The sequence below is a fragment of the Mustela nivalis genome (assembly GCF_964662115.1).
Source record: "Mustela nivalis genome assembly, chromosome: 4".
NCBI lineage: Eukaryota > Metazoa > Chordata > Mammalia > Carnivora > Mustelidae > Mustela > Mustela nivalis.
Window position 1 is genome coordinate 136675204 of NC_139023.1, and position 13337 is coordinate 136688540.

The following is a 13337-nucleotide window of genomic DNA, read 5'->3' on the forward strand; positions in this document are numbered from 1 at the left end:
TAGTCAAAGGATCTCATAGACAATAGAAGGAATCCGAAGAAGGATCTAGAGAAGGAAGAACAGGACAGCTCTGGGGGAGAGGTTTACATCCGAGGAGGTGAGCTAGAGAGAATAAGAGAATAGGGATATCCTGGGGGATCACTTGCTGTTATTTCATGAGGATTATTTGTAGTTGAAAGCTGATAGAGCCATTTCCAGTAAAATTCATATTTCTTTTTAGTGCCCTATGTCAGTTACATTTCAGAACTATGATTCTTTTCTCTCCAAGGCAGACCTTGAGTTGGGTTTTTATTGAACAAGACCATTTCCTATATTTGAATATTTCAAAACAATTGTTCTCAATTAACAAGTCTCTTATCCATATATATTGAATTTCACTTCGTGTCTTCAACTTTTACTACTAGAGAATTTATTTCTGTACACTTAGGGTCAAAATATGTTAGGTTCCCAATTTTTTACCATTGATTTATTTTTCCTGTGAATGTGTACGTTTTTCATTCAAGCTAATACATCACCTAATGGTGAGAACATTAGTAACAGGGAGGTTTATTTTAGTTGGTTTCTATTACATGTGTAAAAGCATACGGTTCATTTTCTCAACAAACCTCAGAATGACTGCTTCCTTACTTGACTAAAGTTATGATTATACAGACCTTGTGGATAACACTGGAATCGATGTAGGTTTTTGAAAACCTTTTCCATATGTGGCAAGAAATTAGATACTTTTCATTTGGATTTAAGAATAATTCATATATTGGGGCACCTGGGTGGCTCAGTGGGTTAAAGCCTCTGCCTTCGGCTCAAGTCATGATCCCAGGGTCCTGGGATTGAGCCCCGCATCGGGCTCTCTGCTCAGTGGGGAGCCTGCTTCCCCCTCTCTCTCTGCCTGCCTCTGCCTACTTGTGATCTCTCTGTCAAATAAATAAATAAAAATCTTAAAAAAAAAGAATAATTCATATATTAAACTAATTTGATAAACTATGCAGATTTCTGTGAAACAGGTTGGCTGGAGAAATCTCATTTAAGTTGAGCACATGAATTTGCTTCATTATTCAGAAGGGAACTGTAAATTAATTGTAGAGTCTCAAACTTTGCTACACTAGGTTCATGTCTTCTGACCTCGGGATGTGAAGGTTCCCACTGGTATAATACCGTGTGCTCTGTTTCTGAAGGCTTCTTTAGTATGCACATTGATTGTAAAGGTTTTTAATGCTGCTCAGAGGAAATGTGGCAATAAATCCGTCCATCTACTTAATTTCCATGTCCACATTCCCACTGTGTTTGCCCTACTCCACTCAACTTAACAACCTTGAAAATGTATTTGCTCTGTGCCCTGCTTCATTTCACAGTGTTCTTTAGGTCTGTTTTTTTTTTTTTTTAATCTAAGTGGAATGAGGGAGGTATCTACAGTGTGTAGCATTCGAGGCCCTCAGGCCGGGAGCCTCCTGATACGAAGCTAGTAAAACAATGGAAGCACTATCACGCTATTTAACTTCTTTTACTTTACAGTGTATGTCAGGAACCAAAGAGTTAGGTGCAGCTATCTGCTCTTCTTTTTTCTCAGAAAAGTTTATAGGTCAAATATCGGTAATTATATGCCTCAACTATAATTTTGAACTTGCTGCTTTCCTAGTATTTGGCACTAAATGTGAAGGTTGTGAAAGATTTCTGGAAAGACCACAAAATATTTTCTTGTCCTTGTTTCTTTCTTTGTTGCAATAGTTCATATGCCATCTGGTTTCAGGAATGTATCATTATATGCAATGTTTCTAACAAAAAAAAAAAAAGCCGTAACAGATGGCCCAAGTACAATGCAGTGTGAAGTAAAGATGTCTTTTGTTCTCTGTGCTTTCTAAAATCAAGTTTATAGTTTGGACTTCCAAACAGTTCTAGCCATGGGGTAAATCCTTGCTCTGGGTGATTGTGTTTTCACGACTCACGCCCTCTGCTCCTTCGAAGCTCTTGCTTTCTTCAAAGAGCATCCTTTAAAACAAATGTGAAATGTTCATATTTATTTGCCTTCTATCACAAAGCACTTTTACCCAGAGAGGAGAGGATTATTCATAATGAAGCATTCTAGAATAACATTAAGAGTTCCACTGTTTTCATCCAATTGCTCTACCATAAAGAACAGAATCATATTTGGTTGCGTCATTATTAAAACTTCCTGATACTAAACAGCTGCCTTACTAGAGAGAAGTATAATAAAGCATGTTTTGCTTTTACCAAAAATTGCCAGAGGGAAGTTTCTAAAACCAATTGCGTGGCTCCAGAGCATCCTTTTGCTTGAAAAGCTGATTTACACTGAGGACCCTTGTCCCCATTTCACCACTGTAGCAGCTAGAGAGAAATTTGCATTTTGTTATTTTTTCATTATAACCAATAGACAAAAGCTGCTTTTGTTGACTTTGAAGTTCTGCCTGGTGCTACACCATGAGCAGCAGTTCTGCTTTTGCTTTGTTATCTGGTGCTGTATTAGTCTGCTGTCTTCTCAGACTGGAAGATCTTGGGGTGGATGAAGTGCAGGCAGGCAAATATACTCGCTTGAACCTGGATCCAGCTCAGGCTCCAGACCTAGAAATCTGGATTTGGATGGAAGGAAGAGAATGCGAAGTGTCCATGCTAGCAGGAGGCATCTAAGACAATCTGCCGGTTTGGAGTGTTTGGGGACTACATTGGTGTCAGGGGGCTGAGCGGGAGGTAGGTTTGAGTGGACGTTTTCCTAAGAGCATACATAACCTCTGAAAGGTGACCAGAAGTTACCCCAACTTCGTTGATGTTTGTAGATGTATAAATGAAAGCCTTGAATTGATGTCCTTCTCCCAGATCCGTATCAGTCGGAATTATACTGTCTGAGCACACCAGAATGAATTAGTTTTGGATGATATGAGAAAATAACCGTGCGCCTCTGGATAACTACATTCCACCTGGTTATGAGCAAATCTGTCAGATACAATCCCAGATCAATAGGTCTTTTTCCTCCTTGTGTCCTATTCCTTCCATGATCTAGTTTCATATGAAATTTATAAACATCAACATTTCTTATTCTAGGAAGCTATTCATTTCTGGGTTCATGGTGAATTTAGCATGTACTGCAGTTCACTGTTTAAAGGTTAAAACAGGATTATCATGGAATTCATAAAAATTAAAACCCATTAGATACAGTGATAAGCCAAGAGACTTCCACTTTGCATCAGGCACTCCACCCCTAGTAAAGGCAAGTAAGAGTTTGGATATTTATTCTGATAGAAGCCTTGTTGTCATCCTGTACTTAGAATAAGTAGACATTTTTGTTCCTCCAGAAACTCTTCTTACTACTAGTTATGTAACCTGAACATGTTTCATATTGATAGGACATTTCAAAACAAAGAATTATTCTACCACAAGAAAATATGTCAGCGACTTTGTACAAATACGAGCAATCAGTATTATTGAAATATTTGGAAAAAGACGCTGTGGCACATTTGTGCTTTGTGTTTCCAGTCTTGGTCATGGATTTTTTTTTTTTTTTTTTAAACACTGAACTATATTTTTTGTCAGGTCTCATTGGGACCATCAGTGCAGCTAGTCAACATCTTCTTTTTGTTTTTCTCATGACATCTTTCTGCTGTAAAAGTAGTGTCCCTGAAATGCAGAAGACCTCCCTCCTGCAATTCCCCACCCTTTTTTCCATTCTTGACTAGCTCTCAAGGCCTGACCCACAGCCATTCCCCTGAAACTTCCTTCAACATCATCCTGGAAGTGCTTTTCACCTTTTTCCTATGCTGCCTTCCTCAATTCCTAAAAGCTCTCTGTTTCACTTTTTTATTTTATTCTCTGATTTACCAGAAGTACACCCTCTAGCAGCTTTCCAAGAAGAGTGTAGGACAAATTCTTCCTAAACCCTACTTCTCTGTATCCTCACACTGTATTGATAAGTTCGGCTGGGTTTAGAATTGTAGGCTTTACCTAAGATTTTTGAAGGAATTGCTTCAGATCCTTCTGGTTTCTTGTGTTAATGTGGAGGAATCCAATGAGAATCTGCCTTTGTATGTGACTTTTTATTTTCATTCTAGAATACAGAGAATCTCCTCTTTATCCCTAGTACTCTGATACTTCTTTGATGATATACAGTATTTTTCTGACACTATCGAGGATATTTAGTGGCCTTTTTAATATTAAAACTCATGGGTATATGTTCTGGAAAATTTTCCTGTGTTATTCTTATGTCCTTTTCACTTTTTCTGTTCTCTTTCTGCAACTTGTATTATCATGATGTTAGAACTCCTAAACCAATGTTCTAATTTTCACTGAACTTCCTGTAGATCTCTCTTCACCTTTGTCTTCCAAATGTTCTGCTGAACTTATTTCTATCATATTTTTATTTCCCAAGACTTCTTTGTTCTCTAATTTTTTATGGCATCCAATTCTGTTTCATGGATGCCGTGATGGCCTTTAGCTCCTTACAGATATGAATCATTTTAGTTTCCGTTTTGGGGGGTAGGATGATGTTGTTATGATTTAGCTACCCTGAATTTTCTCTATTTTTTCCAGTTCTTTTTCTTCTCTGCATTTATTGGGACTAATCTCATGTTTGAGGGGTTTGTTAAACGTCTCTTTGGCACCAACAAGTTGACTGGGAACTGTGATTGGTTGGGGTTTGTGAGCTGGTTGGCATTATGCTAGGATTGAGCAAGGACGCCAGATGCCAGTATCTATAGGTCTTTTCTTACAAGTTAGTCAGTTTCCCCAGAAAGAAGGGCACTCAGTTCCTTCCTGGGACAAAGGTAGACTGGACCGGTATTTGGTAGACTGCATTTGGGAGCCAAACAGATACAAGAGGATATCTTTCATCGTTTAGTAGATACATTCGTTTAATTCCATATCCCCATCTTCATCCTCTTGTCTTACTCCTTCATTCTGCTGTTCTAGGTGTTTCTGGATCTGTTTCATGTGGACTGTGTGTCTCAATAATGGAAGCTTCCTCTCTCCTGACGTGATGGAGGAGTAATGGTTGACTAGCAACAGGAGCAGCAGAGTGGGGACAGCTGGTCTCCGACAGTCTTTCAACCAATCCTTACAGCCCCACCCCTCTCTCCTACCTTCTGGGGATTCCAGTGGTCAAGTTTTCTGTTGCTCAAATTAGCTTCCTTCTTGTTTGCTTCACCTTCTGTAGCACTTCGACTTCCACTTTCCTATCCTGCTAACTTGGTGACAACACATCCATTCACTTTTTACTTCAACGAACTTATTTTTTTTTTTACTTTTCTCTGTCTTCACCTCCCTCCCCCTCTCCCTCACCTCTTTCGTCTCCCTTTCCCCTTCCCTCTCTCCCTTTTTTTCAGGATTTAAGGGAAGGAGCAAAAATAAATGTATCCATTCATTCCACTCTGTTTAAATAAGTGCCAATTTAGGGCTTCAGGTCTTCTTTTTTTTTTAATTTACATTCTAGTATAGTTAACACACAGTGTTATGATGGGTTCAGGTGTACAATATAGTGATTCAACGATTCCGTTTACCACCCAGTGCTCATCACAACAAGTGCACATTCCTTAATCCCCATCTCCTGTTTCACCCATCCCACTTCCCCTGTGGGAAGCATCAGTTTGTTCTCTCTGGTTAGGAGTGTGTCGCTTGATTTATCTCTATCTCTGTCATTCTCCCTCTCTTCCATAGCTCATTTGTTTCTTAAATTCCACATATGAGTGAAATCATACCGTATTTGTCTTTCTCTGACTTATTTTGCTTAATATTATACTCTCTAACCTCATCCACGTCATTACAAATGGCAAGATTTCATTCTTTTTTATGGCTGAATAATGCTGCTATAAACATAGGGGTGCATGTATCCCTTTGAATTTGCTTTTTTAATCTTTGGGTAAATACCCAGTAGTGTGACTGGCACATAATAAGGAAGTTCTATTATTAACTTTTTTTTTTTTTTTTTTTTTTTTTTTAAAGAGAGAGAGTGCAAGCGTGAGAGTGGGCAGAGGGAGAGAGAAACTTTAGCAGACTCTTTGCTGAGCTCGGAGCCCAATGCAGGGCTTCATTGCACCACCCTGAGATCATGACCTGAGCCAAAATCAAAAGTTGGACACTTAACGAACTGAGCCATCCAGGTGCCCCTAATTTTTTTTAACTTTTTAAGGAATCTCCATACTATTCACCAGAACAACTGTACCAGTTTACATTCCCACTAACAGTGCAAGAGGCTTCTCCTTTCTCTGCATCCTAGCCAACCTGTTGTTTCTATGTTGTTAATTTTAGCCATTCTGACAGGTGTGAGGTGTTATCTTTTTGTAATTTTGATTTGCATTTCCCTGATGTTAAGTGTCTTTTCATATGTCTGTTAGTCATCCATACATCTTGTTTAGAGAAAAGTCTGTTCCTGTCTTCTGCCCATTTTTAAGTTGGATTAGATTTTTGGGTGTTGAGTTCTATAAGTTCTTTATATATTTTTGATAGTAACCCTTTATGGAATATGACATTTGCAAATATCTTCACCCATTCCATAGGCTACCTTTCAGTTTTATTGATGCTGTGCAGAATAAACCCTCTTTTTAGAGGAGGATTTTTTTCCCCCTAAGAAGCCTAAGAAGGCAGTATAGGACAGAGACAGAAATTCCACCACTGACAAACTAGGTCACCTTGGGTAAGCATCCCACTGCCTGTAAGTCTAAGTTTCTTTTTCAGTAAAAGGAAATTCTAGTAGTACCTAACCAGTGCCACAGGATTTTGGTCACATGAAATAATATGTTGTCACAGAACATGCCGCAGGACAAGTACTAAGCTGAAATGGCTTGTCATTGCTTTATTATTATAAGAGCATGTTAACAATGAATCCTTTGTTACTTGACCATACATACAGAAAGATTCTGAAATAAACAACTTATAAAACTTGTCAAAAAAAAAACTACTAGCGAATTCTTTATTATATTTCTTTTTTCTTCCTCTACCTTGAAAAGGTGGTGAGGAAAAAAATATATTAATTGAAAAGTCACTGGCCAATCAGGAGTTTTTGTTTTCCTCCAAATCACCCCAGGGTTCCTAAAAATTAAACATATTATATATATATCTATACAGGTAAGCATATATTCCACAGTGGGCTAAATATCAGAAATGGGGTTAGTGATGATGGCGGGCTACAGATGTTGGGCTACAAAACGTTGATAGGCATCTTGTTCTTTTGTAGAAGCTTAGATATATCATCATGCAGAAAACAGTGTTGACAGAACATTTTGTGCAACATATTACACACCCCTGGCTAAAAGCTAAAAATTCATACTCACCATGCTTTCTGCTTTGAAATGTTGGAGCCTTCAAAACACTGTATTTTAATAACCAGCTGAGATGTCATTAGGGAGTTGTTTCTAAATTTGGGAAACATCTTCTATGACAAAGAATTGTGCAAAATAAAATATACCTAGAACTTCCATCCAAGACTTTTGGCATCCAAGAGATCCCTGTTCTACAATGTCATGTGTACAAAATTTCCCAAGAACTTCTGACACTTTTTTCCCCCATTCTCAAAGTTCCCTCTTGTCCTTTTCCCCTACTGTTACTATGTAATTGTCTAGCTTAGAGTCAGAGATAATTAGTCAATAACTTGATAATAAAATTAAAGATGATTTAGAGAAGATGTGAATCATTATATGCAAAAAGAAAATGAGGTGGTATCTGCCGGGGGTTCCCATTCATCCTGACTCCTGTTATCAGGATGGCCTGATGATCTGTTCCCTTCTTGTAGCCTTCCGGGCACTGCTTCAGATCCGGGCCATGAGGAAAAAATTGGGCCCCTTGTCCCCAACCAGCTTTAACCCCATCATCTCGTCCCAGACGTCTGACTCAGAGGAGCATTCGTCTTCCGAGAACATTCCACCAGGTTATGAAGTGGTGTCTCTTCTGGAAGCCCTCAATGGGCCCCTCACCCCGTCCCCAGCAGCCCCTGCCCTTCACGTGCTAGGAGACGGCCACCTGTCGGGAATGCTGCCTGCCTACGGCAGCGAGGGCCATCTGCCCCCCGTCAGGACGCGCTCCCCACTCGACCGCCTGTCTGACTGCAGCAGCCAAGGAATCAAGCTCAAAAAGAATCTTTCCAAGTCTGTTTCCCAGAATTCTTCTGTGTTGCATGAGGAGGAGGACGAGCACTCCTGCAGTGAGTCAGAGACCCAGCTCTCCCAGCGGCCGTCCGTGCAGCATCTGGAAGAGGAATGAGGGGTAACCCCAGAAAGCGAGAATCTCACGCTGTCATCCTCGGGAGCTGTTGACCAGTCGTCTTGCACAGGGACGCCGCTCTCTTCCACCATCTCCTCCCCGGAAGACCCTGCCAGCAGCAGCCTGGCCCAGTCGGTCATGTCCATGGTGTCCTCCCAGAGCCAGCACTCCCAGATCAGCACTGACACGGTCTCCTCCATGTCCGGCTCCTACGTCGCCCCTGGCACTGAGGAAGATGGCGAGGCTCTCCCTTCGCCCCAGGCCTCCAGCAGGGCCCCCTCGGAAGAAGGAGAGGTGATGCCGGGGGCGTCTCCGGACAGCAACTTTGTCGGCCTCGCCGCCGAAGAGCTCGACGCAGAGGGCAATGATGTTATAGAGGAAGAGGACGGATCGCCCACACAGGAAGATGGCCAGAGGACATGCGCATTTCTAGGTATGGAGTGTGACAATAACAATGACTTTGGCATCGCCAGCGTGAAAGCACTGGACAATAAGCTGTGCCCTGAGGTCTGCTTACCCGGCACCTGGCAGGCCGATGACAACATTGTCAGTCGTCGGAACACTCAGCGTCGGCGCTTATCATCCAGCAGCCTGGAGGACCCCGAGGACAGGCCCTGCGTGTGGGGTCCCTTGGCCGTCTGAGAGCCCCAGCCCGGGCACCTGGGCTCCCTCCTGCCCCCCCTTCCGTCCAGGCCCCACTGGGCTGCTGGCCTCCTGCGTGTCCTCCGCGAGAGCACGAACACTGCATCCAGATGAAAGCTGGACATGGAGGTTCGCCCGGTCCCCATAACCATGCCCCTTCCCCTCCCAGAAGGATCTGGAAGCCTCCCCTCTCCTTGTGGGCTGGAGCCTCTCAACGAACTGCAGCTCAGGAGACCCTTTGCAGAGACTCTCTGGAACGTCTCCCCCCGATCTGGATCTTCCGGGGGAGCCGAGGTCCACAGGCTGCTTGTTTCCCATCTTTCTCTCCTTCGGGGCACACCGACAGGACCTAGAGTTTTGGCAGCTTCATTACAGACACCCGTCTGGCATTTTCTGGTCTCTAAAACATCATAAGCAATTTGAACCCTCCATTTGAGGGTGGAGCTGGGGATGGCTCCTGGGAGAAGGGAAAGCCATTTTGCACTCAAAGCCAAGTTTCCCTCAAAAAGCGTTAGGAGCTCCTTTGTCAAGGACGAGAAACGGTGGCAACCAAAAGGTTGGTTGAGAAAATAGTTTTGCTTCTGGTCACAAAAAAAAAAAAAAAAAAAAAAAAAAATGAATATGTATTGTTTGGAATAAGCCCAGAACAACCTGAACTGACAAAGAAGGAATCTGATAGGCTTTTCTAAGAAAAAGCCAAGCACTCCTCTACTCTTCTCTGCTCCTAAGCCAACCAGCATCACTAGAAGTTGAGAATCACACAGCATCTCTCAGAAAGGTTACTTTTAAGGCCAGGGAATATGACCAGAAAATTTAAAAAAAAAACCATAGGGTGTTTAAGAACGGTTCTAAAAGAAAACACGAGCGCAAAGTGCAATTCTTCCCTTTCCTTAATTTTAAATGAACTCAGTTCTTAAGCAGAAACTATCTAAGACAGATCAAAGTGTTAGATGGATTTAGAATGTAATTCATCAGGACATTAAATGCATATTATATAGATTTGTTTATCCTAATCTGACAGTCCAGGCATACCCTAGAGATATGGTGGGGTCAGTTCCAGACCACTGCAGTAAGGCAAATACCACAAGTAAAACAACTTAAATTAATTTTTTGGTTTCAAAATGCATATAAAAGTTATATTTACACTCTAGTCCATGAAGAGTAAAATAGCATTATGTCTAAAAAAAACCCCAATGTATATACCTTAATTTTAAAAAAGCCTTATTGCTAAAAAAAGATGGATATTAAGGAGGGCATAGTATTGCAATGAGCACTGGGTGTTATTTGCAAATTCGCAAATAACAAATCATGGAACACTACCTCAAAAATGAATGAAGTACAGTATGGTGATGAACATCACATAATAAAAAATTTTTTTAAAATTAACAAAAATGCTAAGCACCTTGTGAGCTTTCAGAGTCATAATCCTTTTGCTGGGGGTTTTGCCTTGATGTTCTTAGCTGCTGACTTATCAGGGCGGTAGTTGTTGAGGTTTGGGGTGGCAGTGGCCATTTCTTCAGAAAACATCATGAAGTTTGCCTCATGGATTGTCTCTTCCTTTAATGAGTGATTTCTCTGTAGTACATGATGCTGTTTGATAACATTTTACCCACAGTCAAACTTTTTCAAAATTGGAGTTAATCTGCTCAAACCTTGCTACTGCTTTATTAAGTTTATGTAATATTCTAAATTCTTTGTTATCATTTCAACAGTCTTCACAGCATCTTCGCCAGGAGTAGATTCCACCTCAAGAACCACTTCCTTTGCTTATCCTTTAAAATCAGTTTGTCATCTGTTCAGGTTCAATCATGAGATTGCAACAATTCAGCCACATCTTCAGCCTCCAACACTAACTCTATTTCTCTTGCTTTGCCCACCACGTTTATGCAATTATTTCTTGCATTGAAACCTTCAAAGTCATCCATGAGGGCTGGAATCAGCTTCTACCAAACTTCTGAGTAATGTTGATATTCTGACCTCTTCCCATGTATCAAGAGTGTTCTTAATGGCATCTAGAATGGTGAGTCCTATCCAGGAGGTTTTCATCTGACTTTGCCCAGATCCATCAGAGGAATCCTTATCTAAGGAAGGTATAGCTTTGCGAAGTGTACTTCTTGAATAACATAACTTGAAAGTAAAAAAAAAAAAAAAATACCCCTTGATCTGTAAACTGCAGAATGGATATTATGTTAGCAGGCGTGAAAACAATGCTGATCTCACTGTCCATTACCACTGGAGCTCTTGGGTGACCAGGTGCATTGTTAAATGAGCAGTCATATTTTGAAAGATGGTCATATTTGAAAGGCCCTTTTTTTCTGAGCAGTTCTCAAAATAGATATCAACAGTGAACTTAAAATATTTAGTAATCCATGTTGTAAACAGGTGTGCCATCATCTAGGCCTTGTTCTTCCAATCCTAGCTCACAGGCAGAGTAGATTTCCTGTCATTCTTGAGAGCCCTGGGGTTTCCTGAATGGTAATGAGCAGTGGCTTCAACTTTGTCACCAGCTGCATGAGCCCCTAACAAGAAAGTCAGCCTGTTTTTTGAAGCTTTGAAAACAGGCATTGAGTTCTCCTCTCTAGCTATGAAAGTCCTAGACGGCATCTTCTTCTTATAGAAGGCTATTTTGTCTACACTGAAACTGTTGCTTAGTGTAGCCGCCTTTGTGAAGTATCTGAGCTGGCTATTCTGGAAAACTCGCTGCAGCTTCTCCATCAGCACTTGCTGCTCCACCTTGCACTTCTTGATGTTAAGGAAATGGCTTCGTTTCTTGAATCTTATACACCGACATCTGCAGGCTTCAAACTTTTCTTCTACAACTTCCTCACCTCTCCCAGCCTTCCTAGAATTGAAGAGAAGGAGGGCCTTGCTCTGGATCAGGATTTGATTTAAGAGAATGTTGTGGCTGATTTGCTCTTTTACCCAGACCACTCAAACGTTCTCCGCATCAACAGTAAGACTGTTTGGCTTTCTTATCATTGCTGTATTCTCTGGAGTTGCACTTTTAGTTCCCTTCAAGGACTTTTCCTTTGCCTTCACAGTTTAGCTAACTTTTTGGTGCAAGAGACCCATTTTTCAACCTATCTCAAGTTGACATGCCATCCTACTAAACTTAATCATTTCTAGCTTTTGATTTAAAGTGAGAGACGTGTGACTCTACCTTTCCCTTGCACACGTAGAGACCATTGTAGTGTTGTTTATTGATCTAATTTCAATATTGTTGTGTCTCATGGAATAGGGAAGCCTGAAGAGAGGGAAAGAGTTGGAGAAATGGCTGGTGGATGAAGCAGTCGAAACGCATTTATCAATTAAGCTCACTGTCTTCCATGAGTGTGGTTGGTGGCCCTAAAATGGTTATACTAGTAGTAACCTCAAAGATCACTGATCACAGATCACCATAACAAATATGAAAATATATGAATATGTGATGAACAAGTTTGAAATATTGCAAGATTTACCAAAATGTGACACAGAGACATGAAGTGAACAGATGCTATTGATAAAAATGGCGCGGGTGCACCTGGGTGGCTCAGTGGGTTAAGGTCTCTGCCTTCAGCTCGGGTCATGATCTCAGGGTCCTGGGATCAAGTCCCACATTGGGCTCTCTGCTCAGCGAGGAGCCTTCCCCTTCTCTCTGCCTACTTGTGTTCTCTGTTTGTTAAATAAATAAATAAAATCTTTTTTTTAAAAATGGCACCAATAGACTTGCTCAATAGGGGGTTACCACAGACCTTCAAGTTGCAAAAAATGCAGTATCTACAAAGTGCAAGAAAGCAAAGCACAATAAAACAAGGTGTACCATATACTCTTCACAACTCATTATTTGCTTTTTTAAGCTATTTCACAAAAAAGAAAGGTCCTAACTAGAACATTGTCATATAACACGATGCTCCCATTTCAGTGGTGGAATAGGTTAGAAAGCTTTACATAGACATTCCTCAGTCTTAGAGAAAATGGATTTTATGCACATAAAACATATAAAATAGAAACTATGGTTAAAAGAGTTTTTAGAACCTCATATAGATATAGGTTCTTGGTCTCCTTAGTTTAACTCTTTTTTAAATTGAGGTATAATTGACATTTTACATATTTCTTTCACATGTGCAATATAATCATTCAATATTTATATGTTGCAAAATGATCACATTAAATCTAGTTAACATCTGTCACCATAAAGTTAGGAAAAATGTTTTTCTTGTGATAAAAGCTTCTAAGTTTTATTGTCTTAGAAAATTTCAAATATGTAATAGTGTTATTATCTATAGCCATAAGGCTGTATATTGCATCTTCATTTATTTTATAACTGAAAGGTTGCATCTTTTGACCACCTCCACCCATTTTGTCCATCATCCAGACTCTACATCTGGCAACTACCAATCTGTTCTCTGTATCTATAAGCTCAGTTTGGGGTTTTGGTTTTTCTTGCTTGTTTAGTTTCTATATATAACTGGGATCACGTGGCATTTGTCTTTCTTTGTCTGATACATTTCGTTTACAACGAT

The 13337-nt window shown here is 40.6% G+C and overlaps 2 pseudogenes across 2 annotated transcripts; both read left to right on the forward strand.

Moving 5' to 3' along the window:
* The first annotated feature begins 7755 nt into the window (after positions 1 to 7755).
* On the forward strand, positions 7756 to 8193 carry LOC309862885 (E3 ubiquitin ligase RNF157 pseudogene; annotated as a pseudogene). The gene has a single exon. The product of its transcript is annotated as an E3 ubiquitin ligase RNF157 pseudogene (transcript).
* Positions 8194 to 8331: 138 nt separating this feature from the next.
* LOC309862884 (E3 ubiquitin ligase RNF157 pseudogene) lies at positions 8332 to 8835 on the forward strand (annotated as a pseudogene). Its single transcript has one exon. The product of its transcript is annotated as an E3 ubiquitin ligase RNF157 pseudogene (transcript).
* Positions 8836 to 13337: the final 4502 nt, after the last annotated feature.